Source organism: Ambystoma mexicanum, chromosome 8 (assembly GCF_040938575.1).
Source record: "Ambystoma mexicanum isolate Mex_15411 chromosome 8, UKY_AmexF1_1, whole genome shotgun sequence".
Classification (NCBI taxonomy): Eukaryota; Metazoa; Chordata; class Amphibia; order Caudata; family Ambystomatidae; genus Ambystoma; species Ambystoma mexicanum.
In genome coordinates this window covers 310,194,799-310,218,051 of record NC_090929.1, presented here as the reverse complement: position 1 = coordinate 310,218,051, position 23,253 = coordinate 310,194,799, and the positions used below count along the sequence as shown (strand labels likewise).

The 23,253-nt window shown below is 44.2% G+C and overlaps 1 protein-coding gene across 1 annotated transcript in view; it reads left to right on the top strand.

Moving 5' to 3' along the window:
* Window positions 1-23,253, top strand: part of LOC138471868 (ficolin-1-like) — a 507,702-nt gene that overhangs the window by 250,932 nt on the left and 233,517 nt on the right. The gene's annotated exons all lie outside the window — the stretch shown is intronic.

Genomic DNA, 23,253 nt, shown 5'->3' with positions numbered 1-23,253 from the left:
ATGTCTTGGAAGAGTCAGAGGGGATTGAATTGAAAAAAGCCAAGCATTAACTGACAGGCACTACAACAGCTTATGGCATGCCCTGGTGCCCATGCACACAGAGAAAGCGAACCCCCAGAAAACACATATACAGAGATAAATGTGCACAAAAAAAACCATATAAATGATAACTGGTCAAGTTATCTGTGTTCAACGCTAAGAAGGTGGGCAAAAGTAGCAGAGAAGGGGGTGGGCCTGAAAAGAGAGAATGAGGCGGCCCAAAATAAACAAAAATTACAGAGGTCATGGTGGTTTCACCATATATAAACAAAAGAAAAAATATGGGGCATGAAGACATTCCCGTTAAGAAGGACTAGGAAACAGTCTGGAGAGGGAGAGTTCCCCCGACCTGGACATGTACATGGGACAATTCATGTGCCAGGTTCTGTGGCCAGAAGCATGGTTCAGGCTTTGGGTAAAAAAATAACCAACTGGTGACTGGTGAGGGGCTAGCGGCTCGGCCCAGAAGGAGCATCCTCACCGGAAGTCGAGCCAATTCTTTACAAGTAGCGGCACGCACACGAGAGGTGTATATGCACCTATGCACACTGACACACTCATGCGCAGATCTGCAGATACACTAATGCAGACACACCCAACACACGCTCATCCATGCACTAATGCGCATGCACACAATGTAAACACCAACACACACACCCATGCACACACACACACCTCATAGAAAATGGCAGGACATGATGGGAAGGTGAATTCTTGACAAACTGATTGTGCTTTGATCAGGTATTCACCAGTATGGGATGACACACCCACACACCATTGAGTAGAACAATACGTACAAGGTCAGTGTATTGAATTCCACTGAGGTTTGACAATGAAGTTGCTTCCATGCCACACGTACAAAGCAGGTGGGAGAATGGTGCCTGACTGAAATGCCATGAGTGCCCACCTGTCAGGCTCCATTTGTGCACATGCACAGCAGTGCATGTTAGGAAGATTAGTATGTGTATACAGTGGACCACATTATACATAATCCAGTTGAATATTAAGTCATTAAGGACTCATCACATTGTATGGGCCTGTGTAGCCTGAGTCTAGGGAATTCACCACTAAGGCAAAAGAGTGAGCTTATCCCTGACATGTGCTTTAGTAGCGAGAAGGCTACAAGGATCCCTAGGGTCTATTTTACCGAGTTCTGTCTAGGAAATGCTTTAGTGTTTGCCCTGTATCATTTATAAAAACAGACAGGTATTTTGGTTACCTCAGGAAAATCCTGTAAAATGCAAGCCAGGTTAGAGACTTGCACTGGGTGAGTCACAGAAAACACACTCTAGCACAGAAAGGAATCAAGTCAGAAAGTATTTATATCGCTTAATTCTGTTTTACAACATCAACTAATAAACATTCATACACTTGAGAGCATTGACTAAATACATTTCACAAACTCCATTCCAGAATTAGGGGGGTGGGGGGGGCCAACTCCTACTCCAAGTCACTGTGGGCTTCTTTATTCTAATCCCTTCTACTCAGCAGAATCTAGAATATTAAATCTTACACAGATGTAAAAAATGGTCACTCACACCAGGCAGCTACAGACTCAAAACCTTAGGGAACCCAATAACCCAATAATTATGATGGACTGCTTACCACTGTAAAGGTTTCTGCCTGTCAGCGATCAGACCACATACTTGTGATGTTATAGGGTTAGACCACGATGCAGGACTCACTGCAACAGAACCCTTGCCAGGTGTTGCTGATCTCCTCTCTTACTCTGGGTGCTGCTGGTGTAGCGTGGGCCTACTCTAACTCTTTCTCCTGACTGGAGCCATGGAAAGAACCCCCCCAACGGTATGGTAATTTTTTCATAGGTTAGCCACAGTAGTACTCAGGAGTACCAGGTGTGCCTGGCCATAATACCATTGACTTAGATGTTGCCCCACTGTGCTGTAAAATGCTTCGTCTCCGAGGTCCTTGAGATGGTTGTGCCACTGCCAATGAGGGATTTGGGCTTGCTAATGTCAGAAACTATTTTAGATAAAATAAAATGAACTTGTACATCCTAGCGATGACCCCAAATCATGGTGCGGTTTGTCCCTATCAGCCAGGGTCATTCTGGATTCTTGTTGTAAGTGGAGCACATCTCGTCAAAGCCTGACCAGATAGTGCTTTCTCCAGCAATGCAATGGATCTTCACTTTCAAGTAAGATAATTTTGATGGTGGCATCACTAACACCAATGACATTTAGTCCAGTTACTGGCTCCAGTGGCAAATGAGATACATGTGTTGAGGGTTACTTGCTAACCACTATCAAGCAATGCTTGGTTGCGTCTTGCTTCCAAGTCGACTTGCACAATGACCATGGGTCAAGTCAGGTCATCTGGAAACCATTCTGGATTTATTTGAGTTCAGATATCTCTTGTGACTCCTGGAGACATGAGTGGAGATGCCCTGGTTGCCATTGGTCTTGAGATGGATATTATTGGTTGTGTAACCATCTATTTTGAGGATTTCATGAGGGGCAGTATCTTGGCATGTTTTGTTTGGAACTTTGATTATGGGGTGTTCCCTTTTCTCCATCTAAAGGTCCTCTACAGAATATCCCAATATGGCATGAGCAGGTGCTCCTAGTGCTACAATGTGGGGCACAAGCCTGCCAAAATCAGCTTCTTAATGACCCACCTCGGTTCAATGCCCATTTAGGCCACACCTATAACACAACCGCAGGGGTTTTTAGCTCTCCAGAACTGCTGTGGTTCATATTACCTTGAAAATGTCATGAGGTCTCTCCTGCTCTCAGGGTAGTGAGGTTTATGGTTGTGTAAAGTCAGTTTATGAGGTAGCTGTTGCAACATTTCTGTTCTCCTCAAAATAGGGCTCTTTGGTCATCCATATTTCACTCACCCCCTCTAGTCACCTCTGCATCTCACATAGTTGTCGATGCTGCATGGCATGTAGTTACACACCCCAGAAAGGTCACAACTCACCCAGTGCTCTGTGTAATTCTGGGGATCTGGAGGATACCTACAGTTTGACCCAGGAGGGGATATATGACTATCTACTTCTGGGTTATGGATGAAGTCATCTGTTTGTACTCATGCACATGAGTATCTACGTTTATCACTATTTTAATTCCTACTGCATTTTTGGCAGTCTTCTTGCATTGGCTTATGGATATTCTCAAGATGCTGAATCCCAGTAGTAATAGTACCAGTATAGCTACTAATAGTTTTAATATGTTATTCAACCAGGTGGGTATCTAGGAGAACAGATTACTGAACCAGCCACCATTTGCAATGTCGTCCAGTTCTTCCGCCATTTTTGTGTGGCGATTCTTTCAGGGTGTATATTGCATCTCTGAGGGTCTAATTTTCTTCATTTTGGGTGGATAGGTATGTGCAGCAAGAAGGTCCAATTTTTGCGCACACACCCCCTCCATGGCTGTTATTAAATCAAGGACATACCTGTTTTGAAGGGTCATAAGCCTTATTGATCTCAGCTCTTCCCTTATGGCATTGAAGCCTTTTACTGTGTGTTTACTGTCTGTAACAGCTCCCAGTAAGTTATTTGCAGCCACTTGGCATTCGTGTTGACTTTCAAACTGGCAGTAAAGAGGGATGCAAAGAACATTTCTGTTCTGCCAAACAATTTATGCTCATCTGGTATATTGTTTTTCCAATTTGCTTGAGAACAGTTACTCCTTTTTGTTCATTTGAGGGTGAGTATTCATCTGGGGGAAAATCACCAATCTGCACCTCACTCTGGGATGCAACTAAGGCTGGAGAGCTTATCACCACGAGGAAGCATAGGCCACCCCAATTTTGGGGGAAGCTTCATGTAGGCTTTTCAACCGCAGGCCCAATAATTGGCCATTAATACAGCTGTGCCTATTTTCATACCATGCACAGAAAAAAGACGTGTATGCGTCCTTGGTTTTCCCCTACTTTTATTGGGCCCACATTTATGAAGCATAAGGTGGTATTATTCAGAGGTATTATGGGTAGGGGTCCTGCTTCATCTTCTACCCGTACCAGCAATTTGGAACTTCCAGTCCATTCTTCGAGGCACACATTGTTTGCATTCTGCACAAACTCTGAACATTTGTCCATATATTAGTAATTGAGGTATTTTCCAGCACAGAAGTATTTCCTTTCCTGCTGCATGTGTGCATTGCAGTAATGCATGGTCTGCTATCTTGACCTCTCCTCTTTTCTGGCCTTTTAGGGTATACTGCATAACTTTATTTTTTTTTTGGCATCATCCATCAATGCTTTCATTTTCATATAACTACCCTCATCAGGGAACGTCTTTTTTGTCATCCATCGCAGTGTGGCCCAGCTTCCTTGAAATTGCCCCTTAGTGGTGCAAAGTGCTAAGTGTGTTAGGACATGTGCTCTGCGTGCGGGTATTTTTGTGGCTACGAATATCCTGGAAGCAATCATGGCATAAGGTATGAGAGAGCACACAAAACAGCTCTCAACAGACGTCTCTCTCCCCACTTTGAGCATATGCTGATACCACAGGTTATTGGTGACATGGGCAGAATCATGCATATATATACTCAGGTACATTGAGTCATCTAGCACACTTCTTTTTATCCTTTTAATCTGTGTGCTCACTTCAGGGAATTGCTCATGTTTACTGGGTTATCAGTATTAAAAATTATCAGTTGTCTTAATGCAACAAAAATGACGAAACAACGACCACAAAATGTGAAGAACATTGCCACAGCAATAATGGTCAGCGAATCTACCTTCTGTAAATACCTAGTGACATAGTCCCCTGTACATCCTAAGGGAGAATAACTACTTGCATTAACTGCACGCATGGTTCTACCAAAATAAATGTTTCTGCTCTTCTTCTTACCAGGGTAACCTTTATTAGTCATATAAAAGAAATTTTTATAAAAATGATAAGTGCTTTTCTATTTCTACCCAGTATAGCAGCTTGTTCAATGTTCCAGGTTCCTGAAAGAAAATCATTTTTCCCTAGGAATAAAAGGATCCGGACAATTAAAGTGTGAGTGCCTCTTTTAACAAATTTCAGCTAGGAAAAAGGTCCTCATACTGGAAAAGGTTTTATCTCTATTTCTGTTATTCTTGCTGTCACTGTTGATTGGCTCTTGTCACTGCTCACGTTAGAGGTAATCAAATTTTTCCCCACCTTCGGGTTCAGTATCCACAGACAGGGGGTGTCTCCCTTGTACAGCATGGCATTGTGACGGTGAATCCAGGTGCAGCATCCTTCTATTATTACTTTAGATGGGATGACAGCTTCTACAATGATTGTTCCCTCAAAGTGGGGTTTTTGACATCTTCTGATGAAACTCCTGCATAATATTCTGTCACCAGGGTAAAGCAAAGGTTGCCTTATTAAGATGTCAGTGTTGGATTGTTTGATGTTTTCATCTGTGTTCCTCGTACCCCCTGCCGCATCTGTATCTGTTGAGACATACATTTAAGAGACTCTGTCATCGCTGTCAAATAATCATGTATTTCCTTTCCTAACACAGTCACCACATTTTCAGCGTCAGTGTGAGCTTTTGGGGGAGGAGCAATGGGCATAGGAATTTTGCATCCTGTCATTGGCTCGTGTGGAGTCAGGTGATGGTCAGAGCGGGCCTGATTACATAATGCAAATAAGGCTAGGGGAAGGCAGTGCAACCAGCTCTTTTTCAAAGTTTTTTTTATTTTGGCAACTCTTTCTTTTTAGAGGCCATTGAGGTGCTCACAAACAACACTAACTTGGGGGTGATAAGCAGATGAGAATGTGTGCTTCATCCCCAGTAGGAGAGATATGTGCTTGAATACTTCATTTACAAAATGTGATTGTTGTCAATAACACCAGAACTTCCTCTTATACGTGGAATTTTGCGGCACATGTGGCATTTACCTGGGTACATGGACCTGCTTTGATCCATCTAGGGAAGGGGAATACGACTACCAACATGTACCTATACTTGTTACAAATTTGGAGCATATCCATAAAGTCGATATGCAAATGTTGAAATGGTCCCGTCGGACGAGGTACTGCTCCATTCACAGTGCATTTCTGACATATCAAACAATTATGAAATTTGTAATGTGCTCAGCCAATTTAGGAACAAACCACTGTTCCGAAAACAGTACTGCAAGATTTTCTCTTGTTGTGTGTGCTGGGTAGCGCAATTGTTCTAAGGCTACTGCAAGTAGCCCTCGGGGCATGACAGGTTTTCCGGTGCTGTCCTGTCACCACATTGCATCTGTGGGGGACAATGAGCATCCTCTCCTTTTCCTTAATTCTTGTTCTTCTAGGGGTGCCCTTCACTATAATTCCACTATTTGTGCAATGGGCAATGTATTAAAGCCTTCCTTTAACACCATGTTGTGTGCACATTTGTATTTGGTGCAGTCGCACTGTCTGTTATTTCTGAAAAATGTGCTGCTCTTTTTGCATCTGAATCAGTGGCTTTGTTACAGCGAGAAATAATGTCTGCACCTCTAGTGTGCTCTGCAAACTTCACCACAGTGGTAGAGGATGGTAGTTCGGGTGCGTCTGTGAGCCTCTCTAGTAATGTCACATTCTGTACAGGTGTTCCATCTGCGTGCAAGAAGCCCCTCGTTTCGACTGTGACAGTTCTGCATTTACTGTTGACGTCACGTAGCTAGAGTCAGAGTCCACCATTACCACCTCATCTGCATGCGCTTCAAGTGCTAATATTAATGCTACCAACTCTGCTGCTAGTGCTAAGAAATGCACTGGCAATCTTGCGCTTGTTACTGTCGTGAAAGCTGTCATTCAACTTTGCTTTCACCACTGCTGTCCCGCTGTGCTTCTGTAATGATTCTCCCATAACAATTCACACATAAACACATTACAACCATCAAGATTAAGTCAATAACCACCCTGACTCGGTCTTCTTGCTAGATGCTAGTAGAATCTCTCTGGTCTCCCCTCTCCGCACCAACTAAATTGTCAGGGCGAAGAGAGGCCACCAGGGATACCTCATGGGAGAAAAAACCCTGTCCTGCTAGTGTGCGTTGATGGTGGATATCTGGGTTACGTGTCAGCTTCCTGAGTCTCCACCTTCCCTATCGTTCCTCCAACTATAATGAAAAGAATCTGATCAGTAGCTGTCCTGGACGAACTGTTAGATTGCAGAAAAAGCTAAGTGAATTTACCCTGTGATTGAATTCCGTAGGGTTAGGAACGAAAGCAGACGGAAGGGGGCATGGCCTCTTGTTCTTTCGTTCTAATACATATCAGAAAAGAAAAGGTTAAGGTAAGAAGAACAGTGAAGGAGAGAGGTTGAATTCGTAGACTGAGTATGTATTTCCTACCCGTAGCGGAAGGTGTTTCTGTTCCGAATGAAGGAGATGGGTTTTGTCGAAAGCGTGTTGCCGTGAAATAGATCGGGTAATGTAGTCCGGAATTCATCGTTCGGTAAATCCTATTGGTAACCAAAGGAGGCGATTTAAATGAAACCGCCAAATTTTCTTCAAAAGCAGGTATGAGAGATTGAAGTTTACATGCGTACCTCGCAGGATGCGGACAGACGTGAGGATGAAAAGATTTGTAATGTGCACATGTCAATGATGAGGACTGGGAAAGTTCTGATATGAACAGGGGAGATAAGGTACATATGAAACAGCAGGATATAACTTGGAAAGAGGTCTAGAGGTGACAGTAAACATAGTATCAAAAGCCTAGGTTCGAAACTTACATAGCGTGACCACTGAAAGAGTAGCAACGCACTGGTGCTCTGGTTGCAGCATCTGAAATACCGTCTCTGACAACAGAGGCAGAGCCAACCTTGCCGTTTCCTGAGGGAGGACTGTAACACTGCACTGCACGTCTGACGCCATCTTGGGTGAAGGTCTGTGAATGCCCAGAACACGGTGCCACCGATGCCATAGTGACCATCAGCGATGCTGCATCATCACAGCCTCTCACCTGTGCTCGCATCGATTAACGAGGACCCATCAATGGAGAGAATTTTCCCCCCTTGTAGTGCATTTTCTTTAGCATGGGGTATCTCATCATGATATTCAGTGCAGTTTGTGCGATCGGGCACATACTCTCACTCCTTCACTGGCTCTGCTATGAATCCTGCCAGGTTTACCACTCGACGCCTGACAATTTTGATTGAGGGGTTTGATATAATTACCTCATACCTGGATGCTCTCTGTGTTGCTAATGTGTTTTTGGGTTATTCAAGGATGAAAAATAGAGTGTGCTCAACATATAATGTTACTACACAGCCCATAGTTATGGTGGCAGACTTCTGAATTGCAAAAACGGCTGCTGCTAATGCTTGCTCACATGAATAATGGCCTTGCATCAATGGGTCTAATACCCCACTATAAAATGCTAGTGGCTTGAGCCCCATGGTAGTTTTCTGTGCAAGGACAGCTGTCATTACTACTCCATTTGAATGGGAAAACAAATAGAAATGTTGACAGTCTGAATGTTCATTATAACCGCAGATCCCTAATCATCAAAAGCATTCATCATTTCACCTGTCTATGCTATGTCAATTTTCTCTTTTTGTGCTTCTTTCAGTCCTTTTGAAAGTGGCCTGACATATGTACTATAGTCAAAGACCCATGCTCTACAATGATCACAAAGGCCCGGGAATTGCTGTAATTCTTTCACTGTCTCTGTCCTGTGTGTTTTTATTATTGCTTCTGCTCTCTCAGATGTTACCCTCCTTCCTTCTTTTGACATTAACTGACCTATGTGTAGAATCTCCTCCTGACAAGAGTGCATTTTCTTTTCGACTCTTCTCTGCCAATACTGTTACCAGTTTCACTGAATCTCTCCTGAACTCTTCCTCTGTGGTGCTATATCACAATGTCTTCTCACTATGTTGTAACCTCCAACAAAGGCTATTTTGCCCTCTCTTGCTATTTATATATGTAAGTCATGCGCTCAGATGACCCAGGGCCAGGAGCACAATACAAATAGAATAAATACAAATACAAATGTGTCATCCACCTACTGGATGACTGCACTATAAAGTTGTATGTTTCCCAAGTCAATCTGTAACACTTGATTGAAGACAGAGGGTGATTCACTGTACCCTTGTGGTAACCGAGTATGTTTCAGTTTAATTCTGTGGTAATTGAACAATGTCAAATATTGTTATTCCGGATGTAGTCAAATTGAAAAGAAAGCATTTTTTAAATCAATCACTGTAAAATAGGTAGCTTTCGATGGGATGTTACATAATATCATAGCTGGGTTTGGCACTAAGTGGAACGCTGCCTCAACAATATTGTTCTGAGGAATATATCTTATGTGAATCTCCATGACCTCCCTGTCACCTTCTTTACTGAGTGCACAGCCATGTTGCTTTTTGATTCTGATGGCACTAATGTTCCCTGTGTCATTAAGGCGGCAATGGTTTCATAGATACAGTTGTCACCTTCTTTTGGCATGGGATGCTGTTTTACTCGTGGTAAAATAGCCCTTTCCTTCAGTTACATTTTTACTGCCCCTCCTCCTATTAACAGCCCAACATCATATGGAGCGCTGGTGCATGTATACCACATTTTTCTGTAAAAATGGCGGGACCTCCTTCACTAATGTCATTCTCTGGGGATTCTCCCTGTTCACAACTCGCAGCTAATATGTAAGACAAATGTTGAACATGACTTCATCTGAGTCTTCGTCTGTAAACAACTTTTCATCTGTCAAGTCTGTCAACCTGTATGCCTGACCAAGCGCTATCACTGTGCGCCAGTTTATTCCATCATTCCATCATCATCTGTCCTGTGCAAAATAACTCTGTCATCCCTTACTATAGCTGCTTCTAGCCCAAGTGTAATTAACTGCCCTTCCTCCACATCCATAGGTACTTCTGTAAATGGAATCTTTGTCGTCGCATCAGAAAAACCCTATGTGTCCATGGATATATCTGACATTGGGAACTTTCCCTCTCTGACACAAGACCGTGTAGCTCCCATATCTACTAGGAAGGAACATTTTTTGTCACCTAAGGTAACTCTGACCTGTGGTTCCTCTTGTGGGTCTGGCGCAACAGATAGGATGGGACACATCAAGTTCTCCTGTGGGCTGTCCTATTGTGGGTAAATATTCCATCCTTTGCCTGTAAAAGAGTTCACTCCCACTACTGTCACACCTCCTATCCTAGGTGTAAATGTCTGTAGGTAATACGTTTGCGGTCCATGATGTCATTGCGTCTTGCTGTGTAGGTGCCTGTGTCTGCAGTGGTGCTTGGTGGTTGTATCAGTGCCTGCTGTGTCTGTATTGGCACTTGCTGTGTTTGGAATGGCATTGCCTGCTGTGTTTGTTGCATTTGTAGTGTTTGTGCCTGATACTATGTGTGATCCTGGGCATAATATGCTGGTGGCGCTGAACTGTATAGCAGGGGATTTTCTGCCCCCCCTCTTATGTCTGCCTGCTGCCAGTTCTGTTGCATTCCTCCTCTGCCTCTGCATTGACATGAAATGCATCCCATTTTCATGCATGGCCAACACTGTTGTGGCTGTCCTCCAGATCATGGTGGCCCTCCGTTAAATCCTCCTCCTTGCTGAGCTGGAAACCCAATTCCTCTACCTTGCACCCGCCGGTCCCTGTGGGTAATTTTTATATTCTCATCTCCCTGCAAAATTTCCATTGAGCCCTGGCAACATTTGCTGTGCTTCCTGTACGGCATTGCTTTCTTCCGTGTTTGCCAACATGGCCCATTCATCATCAATTCTGATAATTTCTTCTGCACTAGCTTCGCTTCTTCTATTTCCCTTGCCTCAACTTTCTTTCTATCCTTCTCTTGTTTCAATCTGCAATTAACAATATTTAACTGTATCTTGGGCCATGATTTTGCCTTTATGCCCACAATTTTCTTTAATTGCCTCTGTACTTCTTTGGAGAGTCCCTGACTGAAAATGTGGTAAAAGATGGTGATATTTTTATCCCATGTTTCCTGTGTCTCTAATCTCCACTTCTCTTCAATGCCCTGTATGTATGCCGCTGGGTCTTCTTCTGCCCCCATTTTCCATTTCATAATTGCGCTCATGTCTGTTGTGTCTGGATACTGTATTCTCAATGCCCTCCAAACCTCTTCTCTTCAATTATTGAAAGGCGTCCCATCAGGTTGTGCATGTCACCCCAATTGCTGGCCCAATATAGCAGCAAACAAACGTTTTATGTCGCCTACTGCTAGAATCATTCAAGCTATCATTCTCTCTAATTCATAGATCAATTTTCACACCACCCTTGTGAGTGATGGTTGTTTTAGTCATGTTATTTTTGTCTGTTTGTGGCCATGGTATGTATTGTGCTAGTAATGCCCCCCCTTTTCAAGCAGGGGGAATTGGCCTCAGCCCTGTGCCCCATTCCAGTGCAGCTATGTCTCTTTTCTTTGTCACCACATCTGTCATGCTAGCTCTCTTCAGTCCGGGTACGTTTCTCAATCTTGTTACATAAGGTGTCCTTACTTAAAAACAGTCTGAGCATGCATTTGGATGCTGTGGATACTCAACGGGTTCTGGCCTTATTGCTGGCTCCTCCATTTCTGCCCACACTACCCCTCTCCATATCTGGGTACATGGGGATGGGGCTTGTGTTGCCTCCCCCTCACTTTATTCAACTCCTTCATCTTGAAACATTGTATCGTCACTTTCTGCATCTTCCCTGTCCTCAAAATCAAATTTTCTAATGGGATTGGTCCTGTACATTGCACTCATCACGTCCTCTATGATATTCCTGCTTTCCTCCGACTGTCCCGCTCTCCATATTTTTCTATTGCCCCATACCCTCCTTTCTGTTCCTGTCTAAACTGTAACTTCTCCTTCTCATAATGCCTTCTTCCTCCCGATCCAACCCTGTATGCGTGTGCATAATGGCATCAGCTTCCTTGCAGTGTTTCTCTAAGCTCCTTTCTCATTCCCCATATTTCTCTTGCTGCTTCTCTCTTTTTTTCATTCTTCCTTTAATTGCCTCTGTACTTCTTCAGAGAGTCCCTGACTGAAAATGTGGTTAAAGATGGTGATATTTCTATCCCATGCTTCCTGTGTCTGTAATCTGGACTTCTCTTGAATGCCCTGTATATATGCCATGGGGTCTTCTTCCGTCCCCATTTTTCATGTCATAATTGCTCCCATGTTTGATGTGTCTGGATACTGTATTCTCAATGCCCTCCAAACCTCTTCTCAGCAATTATTGAAAGACGCCCCATCAGGTCGTGCATTCTGGACTATCACGCCAATTGCTGGCCCAATATAGCAGCAAACAAACTCTTTGTCACCTACTGCTAAAGCCATTCCAGCTGTCATTCTCTCTAATTCATAGATCCGTTTCCCAGCCACCGCTGTGAGTGATGATCATTTATTAATCATGTTATTTTTTTCTGTCTGTGGCCATGCTATGTATTGTGCTAGTACTCCCCCCTCTTTTCAAGCAGAGGGAATTGGCTCAGCCCTGTGCCCCGTTGCAGCGCATTTGTGTCTCTTGTCTTTGTCACCACATCTGTCATGCTAGCTCTCTTCAGTGCGGGTATCTTCCTCAATCTAGTTACATACGGTGTCCTTTCTTCTAGACTGTCTGAGCACGCCTTTCGACGCTGTGGATACTCAGCGGGTTTGGGCCTTATTGATGGCTCCTCCATTTCTGCCCACGCTACTCCTCTTCATATCTGGGTACATGTATATGGGGCTTGTGCTGCCTCCCCCTCACCTTCTTCATCTCCTACATCTTCAAACATTGTATCGTCACTTTCTGCTTCTTCCCTTTCCTCAAAATCTAATTTTCTAAGGGGATTGGTTCTGTACATTCCACTCATCACGTCCTCTATGATATTCCTGCCTTCCCCCAACTGTCCCGCTCTCCATCTTTCTATTGCCCCTAGGCCCTCCTTTCTGTTCCTTTCTAACTGTAACTTCTCTTTCGCATAATGCTTTCTACCTCCTTATCCAACCCTGTATGTTTGTGCATAATGACATCAGCTTCCTTGCAGTGTTTCTGTAAGCTTCGTTCTCATTCCTAGGCTTCACCATCTCCCTCTTGCTGCCAGGGCATAAACAGCTTGCCCACCGTGTCCCAAATCCACTCAGTGTGGTACTTTTAAGATTTTGTCCTTGTACCGGGGCAGTGCCTTATATAGATGAATTTTTGGGGTACCCCCCGCATTTTAATACTTTACACACAATTTACCAATACTCACCAAACCTTACTTTAATTCTCGTCCACCCATTTCCTCCTTTTCAAGACCTCCTCCCCACAATACTTCTCCACCAATGTAATACTTCCTGCGTCTTTCTCTGAGGCCATTCCTCCTGAGTCACCCAATCCTTCTGGGCTGTACCACAAAATGCCACACAACCTTCAAGCCTTCTATGTGGCACCACAATGCCCATTACACTCCAAGCAGCTCCACCTCACTGCTCCCATTCCGGACCAGAACCTTCGGTCTACACCACAACTTTATGTCTTCCAAAAATACACAAAAATACACTTCTGCAAAGCCTTAGCTATCCTATAACATGAGGCTGGCACCAGCAATCACTACCCCATCAAATAAAATACACTACTATCATCTTCCCATCTCCTGGGGAGGTTATCCACTTCTTTTCATTTTTACCCTGTAACAAGGTTTAGTACATAGCCTTTCTTGGTCCTCTTTTCATCTCTTTCGCAGTTTTTTTATGTCATCACAATTTCCCAATATACAAGAAATACCCTCCTCCCTTTGCTGTGCCAATGTCGTACTTACACCCACTGAGCTGCTGAAGGTCTTCAGCATCGGGTCTCCCCTATCAGCTTGCGACTCTCCACTCCCTATGGGGTGGCCTGTAGGGACCAGACATGACTTTCTCCGGGGGGCTCCTGTTGACCCTTCTCTGTTACACATGTTCTCGTTCTCCAGAAGTCACCTACGCAGCCTTGGGAGGACACGACAGGGACTTTTCCGACACTTTCAATGACACTTAGGCAACCCTTTCCTCTGCTACCACGTGTTAAGTGGGCCCCGAAGTTCTGGGTATGCCAGAGGTACTGGAATTTCTTCAAGCCAAACTCAATGATGAAGTAGACAAAATGTAAGGCAAAGTTCAGCTTTATTTTTTATTATCATCCAAATAAAGCAGTGACAGCATACACCATATAAATCTTTAGTCCATAGAAAACAACATCTTAAGAAGCTTTGACGCAACATCTCTTGTATCATACATCATCACAATTTCACAAAACCTACAGGGGATGAGGATTGGTTAAGGGATGTGGCTACATATAAATCATATCGGGGTTACACAGTTAATTGGGCAAATGAAATCTGATGGTTCCTCCTGAGACCATCCCAATATTGATCAAAGTAAAAATACACAATTTTTAGGAAAACTAATTGGCTGGCATACTACATGGTGGGCGGAATGACACTAATGGATTCGATTGTTTGGCTTCCTACTAACCAACCTTGGACATTTTGACAGGTTGTCATGATATGCGCCAGACAGGTATTAGGGGGAGAGAGGCCCAAGAACTGTCTTCTAGTCATTAATTAAATTACCATCCCTCATTCCTTAGGTCAAGAGCTCAGGCAAACTCTATGTTCTTGGGTCAGTGTGCGCTTTTAGGGACTACCACAAGTGTCCCATCTTCTGCTGGCACCTAATGACTAGCCAGTGTTTTTCAATTATAAGTCACTTGTAAGAGGACGTGCGTGAAGTGAAATTACCTCCTATTTATTGGGATTTTAGCTATTATTGTGTGCGCTGTATTTTCTGCTGCCTCTGGGGACACTCTTGAGTTATTCTCCATGGGGTTCTTTTGCCTCATGGTGCCGTGGCCTTCGGCTAACAAAGGACGGTTGTGGTCTTGTGAACTTGAATTAATTGTGGAGTATCCTGCCTATGTCCTAGGAACTCGTGCCTTTGATCTGCCGTTTCCATTCAACCTATATCCTTCTGGCCTTGGCAAAAACTACTAACTACTTCCTGAGCCATGCATAGCTCTGTATTTCTGCGGAATCAGCCTTTTGAGTTTTCTGAAAGCTTCAAGGCTTTTATCTGTTTAAAAACTTGCTGCAGCGTCCATTTTAACGAAGATGGCTGCCCTATTACACTCTTGTTTCTATATTAAAGAGCTATACTCGCGTGTCTTTCATGTTGCAGTCAGCTTATACATTGGTCATGTTAGTGTTCTTCATGTCTTGTGGTTGCTATGTTAATGTTTTTCATGTCTAAATGCACATTTGACCTAGCATACTTGTTCTTCATGTGGAGTGCATATCTACTTGTCTTGTACGTGCACCTATTGATGTTAAAACGTCAGCTTGACTGCTTTTGCCATCTTCAGCTTAGAATTGTTCTCTATGTCTTGATGTACCTGCCTGAGATAAGGGCGGTATGGTTGTCTAAGTGAAAAACGCTTCTCACCTGTGCGGTATTGGAATGGGGGTGGGGCAGAAGCTAAGGCTGACATATTCATTTGCTTCCCAACAATTGTTTAATGGATAGAAATGCAAGTGTGATGTTCATACCACTATTCTCGCACTTAAAAGCAAATATCTGACAGGGCCAGCACTATCCCTGCTGTGCATTGTGCATCACCTGTGTCTGTTTCAAATAGGATCAAGGAAATGTGTTTGTTTTTTGCACATTCTAAAGAACATCTTGTTTTTGTGAATTTGGGATGTACTTGAAAATACATAGAAATATATTTATCTAATTAATGAACATTGCAGGCAAAACAATGCATTTCTACCACAAAAATGCTTACAAAATATTTTATCATTGATTTACAGAGCAGAGGTCCAGTGTCCTTAGCAAAGAGTGAGAGGATGTGGCTATAAGACCAGATCATGCTGAGGAGGTAGAAACATGAACCAGGGACAAGGACTGTAATGCATGATATAGGAACAAAATAGTAGAGGAAGTGCTACGTTTTAGGATGAAGGTATAAGGGATACTTGCCGTGGGTTTGTTGTTGAGAGGTGGGGGGTGGTGAACAGTGAGATTTGGTTGCGTAGAATACTATGTAAGTGGTTCTTGATATGATATAAGTCAATTATAACACGCCTGTACACAAGTGTTTCTAGGCGTGACAAGACAAGGAAGGGATGACAGAGGCAGGACAAGCCAAATAATCTTACTACACTTTGTGTCATTCAGATCATGCAAGTGCAAAAACGCGACGTGCAAGTGGAAAGGGAGGGTGGAAGTGCAAGGGAGAGGGGAGGGGAAAACAGGGCAGCAATGCTCTGAGTAAGTGCAGCAAGGGCAGCACGGCTCTGGGTAGTGCAAGGAGAACAAGGGAATGTAGGGTTACAGTTACAGCCCGTAAGTGCGTAGTAGGCCCACAGGCAGTGCAAGGCTGACTGATCAAGAAAGAGCCTAGTACCCAGAGTCAAGCAACCAGTTGGTACAGCAGACAGGTAGGTCAGGTAGGTCAGCAAGGGGGGAGAGAAAGCAGAGGAGGAACGTTTTGAGCTGCTTCCGGACTTCAGGTGGTCCGCCTCAAGTTTGAGAGGCACAGGGAGGCGTTTCCAGAGGGGAGGTGCCTGGTTTCAGGCACCTGCAGAGGGGAGAGATATACCCCCATACTCTCTGCTTGGAGAAGTGTCTTAACCCTTAGAGTGTTGGAGGTAGATGAGCAAAGTGCTCGAGAAGGAAGGTATTTTGGAAGAGAGCGTTGGATGTAGTGTGAGCCCCAGCCCCAGATATCCTAGTGGACAAGGCAAAGGGTCTTGAACTTGATCCTTGCAGCCACCGGGAGCCAGTGCAGCGATGTTAGGGCTGTAGAGATACGGTCCCCGAGCTTAAGGCCAAGGATAAGTCTTGCAGTCCGGTTCTGGATTAGTGGCAGAGGGCAGAGAGTAGAGGAAGGGAGATTGAGAAAGAGGCTTTTGCAGTAGTCCAGCCTAGAAAGAACCAGGGCTCTGGAGACAGTGAGCTGCTGGGGGAAAGTGAGAAAGGGAAGAGTCCCTTTTGAGGGGGTGCAGCTGGTAGTGGGACTTCTTGGCAACATCTGATATGTGAGGAGAGAAAGAGAGAGTGGAGTCGAAGATGGCACCAATATTTTTTGCCTCACAGGAAGGTGAAGAAAGAGGGCCCAAGGTAGGCAGCCAGAGTGAAAGAGGGAAAGCAGGGGCGGGGGTCCCAATGAGAAGGATCTCTATCTTACTTGCATTAAGGAAGAGACCGTTGGAGGCGCATCAATCCTGAATCGTGGATAGACAGTCAGGAATGAGCAAGAGAGGAGAGGAGGATGAGGGGAGCCTGAAGGAAAGCTGAGTGTCATCTGCACAACAATGAAAGTTAGAGGAGAAGGTAGAGATCAGGTTAGCCAAAGGGGCCAAGAAGAGGTTGAAAAACCAGGGTGATAGAATAGAACCCTGGGGAACGCCACAGGTAGAGAGAGAGGTGGTGGAGAGAAAGGGCCCAAGTTGGACCTGGGAGGTGGGTGTAAGAGTCCGGGACCCACTCTGGAAAGATCAGGGCTACCCCATCTCCAGGAAAATTGGTTCTTGGTTCGGAGAGGATCTTGTAGCCCACAGGAAGGAGAGTGTCAAAGCTTGTGACAGAACAGGCCATAAACCATATCTCGGTGAGAGCAAGGATATCTAGGTTTTGAGGAGGTGACAGAGAAGTGTTTGACAGCAGGACGAGAGTTTAGAGTAGCAACGTGGAGCAGGTTGCCACATTTGAAAGACTTCCGTGGAGGGGTACAGGGTTATGGTACACCCTGCAGAGGTGGTAGAGGGGCCTGAGGGTGGGCAGAGGAGGAAGAAGAGGGTGCCAGAGAGATGGCACAAATAGTAGCAGGGGAAGGGATGAAGTTTATAAGATGCAGGAAATGTCTATCAAAAAGGAGGAGATTGGGCTGACGGCCCTGAACCAAGATGGCGCTGTTCAGATAGACATTAATGATGGTTTTGGAGGAATGGAAGGGGGCCAAGAGGACCTCCCACCTAGTGCCACCGTTAATGGGAGAGGAGGAGAAAGGAGAGAGAACAGAGACCTTATAAAGGGCCCATAGGTCTGCAGAGGGGATGGCAGAGAGTATGTCAGTGAGAGTCTGTCTGGAAGAAGTACTGGTGTAGCTATCATTGATAGGGAGGCCTCGGTTGGAGACGAGGATGATCCTCTTGAACCTCTTTCTTCCAGACTTGGCAAGAGGGATAGGGTAAGAGATAGAGTAGCAGTTAGAGAAGATGGGAGAGACAGAGAACACCATAGGGGGTGCGAAGGAGGTAGGTGGAGGAGAAGGGGGTGAGACAACAGAGAGAGATGGACAGTCCTGTGGCATTCAACTCAGAATGCGCAGAGGGAGGAGCAGGAGGGGGGCCGGGGTCACAACAAAGGAAGACAGAGGGGAACAAGTAACTCACAACAATGAATGGCATTCCTTGCGTTGGGGGAGCGGTATCTAGGTGGGAGCCTACAGAGAACAGTGCCACAGTTACCGGAAACGTGAAAACACCCAGATTCAACTTTCAGAGAAGGGGGAGAAAGGCTACATTTTTCAGCACAGCACAATACAACACACCCAGATTCGACTTTCCTAGAAGGGTAAAAAGGCTAAGTGTTTGACCACAGCACAAAACAACACGCCCAGATTCAGGTAGGAGCGCTATGAGGTTAGATTTAAATACAGATAGAGTGGGATTAGAGTGGAGAGGGAGAGGAAGAGCATTCCAGGGTAAGGGTGTGAGGAGAGGAAGTGAGCAGAAATTAGAGGGAGCCAAGTGAGTGAGAGTAGGGAGTGAGGTGGGCTGATAGGTATGGTGGGGCAAGTCTGTGTTAGATTTTAATATGATGAGAATGAGTTTATACTTTGCCTTCTGTGTCATAGATAACCAGCCTAACAGACGATGGGCTGGGCAGGTGTAGGTTAAGCGAGGAAGTTTGAAGAGTGTCGAGAGGTGAAAAAGCGCAGTTGGGAAAGCCATAGTGGGACAGCCACAGTAGTCAGATCGAGTACAATAGAGGAGATTAGGTGCTTAGCAGTGTTGAAAGGAAGAACGTTTCTAAATTTTCTGGTGGTGAGCTGGTCACAGTGGCAGATTTGGAGATGAAGGGTGAAAAGTTGTGAGATGGGTCGAAGGTGACACCACAGTTGCGAGCAGAGTAGGGAAAGTGAGGAGAGAAGAGTAGAAGAAAAGAAAGAGTAAGAGATGTCTTGTTTGGATGAGAAGTAGAGAGCCTGCCATGAGCAAGTGAGATGCCATCCAGTATTTGATGGCGGAGAGACGGTTAGACATTTTTGACCATAACTCGTCAGATAACGAGGGAAAGGAGAAGAAGATCTGAGTGTCATTAGCAAAGTGTTGATATGAGAAGCCATAGGAGGAGATTAAAGTGCCAAGGTGTATAGAGTGAAGGGAAGTGTACACCAACAGAAAAGGGGGTGAGTGTGATCGTAAGCCGAAGTGTCTGGGGGTGAGATATGAAGCAAACCAAGCAAGGGCCTTGTCCCTGATGCCTAGGAGGAATAGTGTTGAGAGAAGGTGGAGCAGCAGAGACGTTCAGAAGAATAAGAATAAATTAATGGTCAGCGTGTCTAGCGGAAGAGATGTAGTTGCTGACATTGGTAACAGCTGACTGTGTAATGCCCTTTGAGTTGGAAATCAGGGTAAAAAAGGACATCTGAATATGAAAGTGCATATATGATTTAATATTAATATGCCCTTTGTGAATTTTGTGCAACCTTTGTGGGACAAAGTGCAGGTCTAGCACTTGCATATCTCATCAGTTGTGCGCAAAAAGTGTTAAGCATTATTCTTAAGTTCATCATCCAGTTTGAGAATGTGCTAATATTTATTGTTATCTTGCCAGAAATCACGGATATTTTGATTGTATTCTGTGTTTAAAAAAGTTTTAGGATTTCCAGTTTGGTAAGAAGTAATTTGTGTGGAATTTGATGTTCTTTTTACTACTTTCTTCAGAGTATTTTTGTTGTATCCCCCATTCATAAATCCCTTATGACTCAATTATTTTTCTTGTTCAAATGTTATTGCCTCACTAAAATTGTGTTTTACCAACATGAGTCCTCTTTTGGGGACATTGTTGATCTCAGAGTGTTTGATGTCTACTCTTGGAATGTAGTACCACATTTTCTGCAGTAGGCATGCAATACATCGAAGACTCAATTTGGTTAGTTTTTACATAGATTTTGAAGTCAGGAAATATGGTGCTTTCCTTGCTTGAAGTCATTATTAACTCTCGTTTCATTTGATTGATGCTGATCGATCTAATGATATCATGGGTCAGTTCCTTACTGGTAGGTTATCGCTGATGAATTAGTATAAACAGATTCATACCTGAATCGCTAGCATCCTACCTGGCTGAAGTCAGGTCCTCTCTTCTTTATCTTGCTCCTCCACATGCCTCCTCTAATGAACAGTACTTTATCAACTGTGACAAATCGCAAGATTCAGTCACTTCTCCCCAAGGGGGAGCCTATCCCCGTAAGGCTAGGCATATGAGCCTGCTAGGTAATACCTGCCCTAGGGGTAGAGACAAGCGGGACCTTAGTGGGAGCGACTCCCTCATGGGGACAAGCACACCCATTCCTTTGAGGAACTCCCTAACCAACCTACCTAAAGCCCATCACTAATAACACCTGCTAGAAGAAAACATGATGAACACACTACTAATTTGTTATTGTCACACAGAACCGTTGAATAAAATGAAAAAAGAAATACATATGTGCTACTGAGATGAAGACAACCACTGGAGCAGTACAGAGTACAAGTAGAACAAAGAAGAAGGACTTTGATGCTGCGCTGGGGAAGTCCCACAGCAGTGTCATGAATCTGAAATGAGGGGACCTGGGAGAGAGAGAAGACCGGGAGTTTCACATCATCAATGCGAGTGAAGCTGAAGGAAACAGAGATACATAGTGTCCAACACTGGGAAGAAGCTGGAGTGCGAATCCTAGTGTGTCGCACTCCGGAATGCTGGAAGCGAGAAAAGCCGAAGGACTGATACACTCTCCAAAGAGTGGACGAGTAAGAAATGGTGGCATGACCAAAACCCAGTGGACTTGGGAGTCCAGAAACGCTGCCCAGACCACTTACTTGAAGGCACTGCAGAGCGTGCAGAACGAGGAAGAAACAAAGAGCTGAGAAGTCAACCTGACAATCAACAGAGAGGGTCCCGCCCGGAACATATTCCTGGTGATACTATCCCTGAGACATAAAGGTAACAGGGAGAGTGGGATACCTAGGTGGGGGACCTAAAATAACGACTAGAACGCTCATACTTGTCCCAGTAAAGACCAAGTTTTGGAAGTCTATAAGAAGATGGCGACTCATTACTAGATTACTCATACACATCCCAGTAAAGATCAAGTGTTGGAAGTGCATGGGAACATTTTGAATTATTACTGGAACACTGTTACTCGTCCCTGTAAAGACTAAAGTGTTGAAAGTGCATAAAGAGAGGGATACGTGGAATACTCAAATTTGTCCCAGGCAATACAAAGTGACAAAAAAAGTAGAGAAAATGAGAATCATTATTGGAAAAATCTCATTAGTCCCAGTCAAGAGAATGATTGGACATTGAGTAAAGAGAAAGGGCCTCATTACGCGGTAAGAGGTAGCCATGGTGCATTAGCACCATGGCTACCCCCTTACCGCATACCGGGTCCGGGTTCTCAGAATGGGTAATTACCGGGTCATTCCAACCTTGGAGGACCCGGTAAGTCCCCATTCTGAGAACCATTCCCCATTCCCATTGGAGCCCCCATAGGGCTCAATTGGAATGGGGAAGTAGCTAATAACGGTACCGCAATTTGCAGTACCATTATTAGCTCTGAAGTCCCTTGGAGGGTCCCGTCCTTAACACCTGGTCAGACCAGGCATTAAGGAAGGGACCCGCTAAGGGACCTCGGAATATGGAGGTAAGGGATTACCGGCACCGGCACCCTTTCCGGTGCCGGTAATCCCTTACCTCCTACCGTGTAATCAGGCCCACAATCTTTAGTTTGGCTAACAAGGAAGGGATGTAACTTTCCCCAGGAAAAGGGGGGATAAAAATAAATAAGATCACATGAGAGAAGAATAAAAAGGAGAGGAAGAACCATTGTGAAAAAATACACTGTTTAACAGGAGAAGGGAGTCATTCTCATGTACCTTAGTTGTTTTTGTAGTGGTAGGGTCAGGTTAGATTAGTTTGGACAGAGGACAGATCTTGCTTTTTGGACTCACTGACAACTGATGAGCACCCTAGTTAGTTTTTGTTAGGTAGAGAAAACCTGAGTTTTCCTTTTTCTTTTAATAAAGAATAATCATAAAATGGAAGACCCGAGTCCGTGTCCTTCTTGTGACGACCTGCCACACAACTTTAACTTGCTTTTTATCTCCCCTTGAAGGACTAATATCCCTCTCACATGTTCACCCTATCCAATTATTGCCCCCAAATCTGGATTACACTTCAGATCCACGTTATCAAAACGGGCAAGCAACACCACCTTTGTAAGTGTCAGCCGTTCCCTTTGCTGAAAGGCAGCCATGCTCCCCTTTGCTAACCGCTGAAAAATAACTGGGGCATTACAGAGTCCAAAAAGCATGACACAATATTCAAAATGCTGAAATGATCATCTAAACACCATTTTCCACTCATATCTTGGGCTATAACAAGCAGCTGGTATAATCCTCCAAGGTCGAGTTTCATGTATATTTATGCATTCCTTACTGATTCTCGAATGTCAATGATAAGGGGAAAAGTATATTTGTTTTCGGTTGTTACCTGAATTAGTCATCTAATAATGATACAAGGCCATAAGTCTGTTCTATAGGTTCTCATGCAGATAATCCTTTAACGTCTTCTTCTCAGGTTCAGTAAGGGACTATAATATCCTATCAAAGGAACAATGGCATCCAGCATGTAAGTCAATATGACTGTCATAGGACTGGTGGGGAGGCAAATTCCTTTGTTGGTTCTCAGAAATAATATATAAGAATTCATGATAGATAGGTGCAACCAAAGAAAGGTGACAATGATCTTGTAATCCTCATCTGCTTGAGACTCATATGGGCAACTTGAAACACGCGGGGCAGAACAGTGGGTGATGAGTCCAAACCACAGAACAATGTGTGGACTGTTCAGTTGATGTACGAGTTGTGCCATTTTAACCATGGTATTCCTAGTATTACGGGATAGCATAAGGCAGAGATATGACTGTCATAGGACTGGTGGGGAGGCAAATTCCTTTGTTGGTTCTCAGAAATAATATCTAAGAATTCATGATAGATAGGTGGAACCAAAGAAAGGTCACAATGATCTTGTAATCCTCGTCTGCTTGAGACTCATACG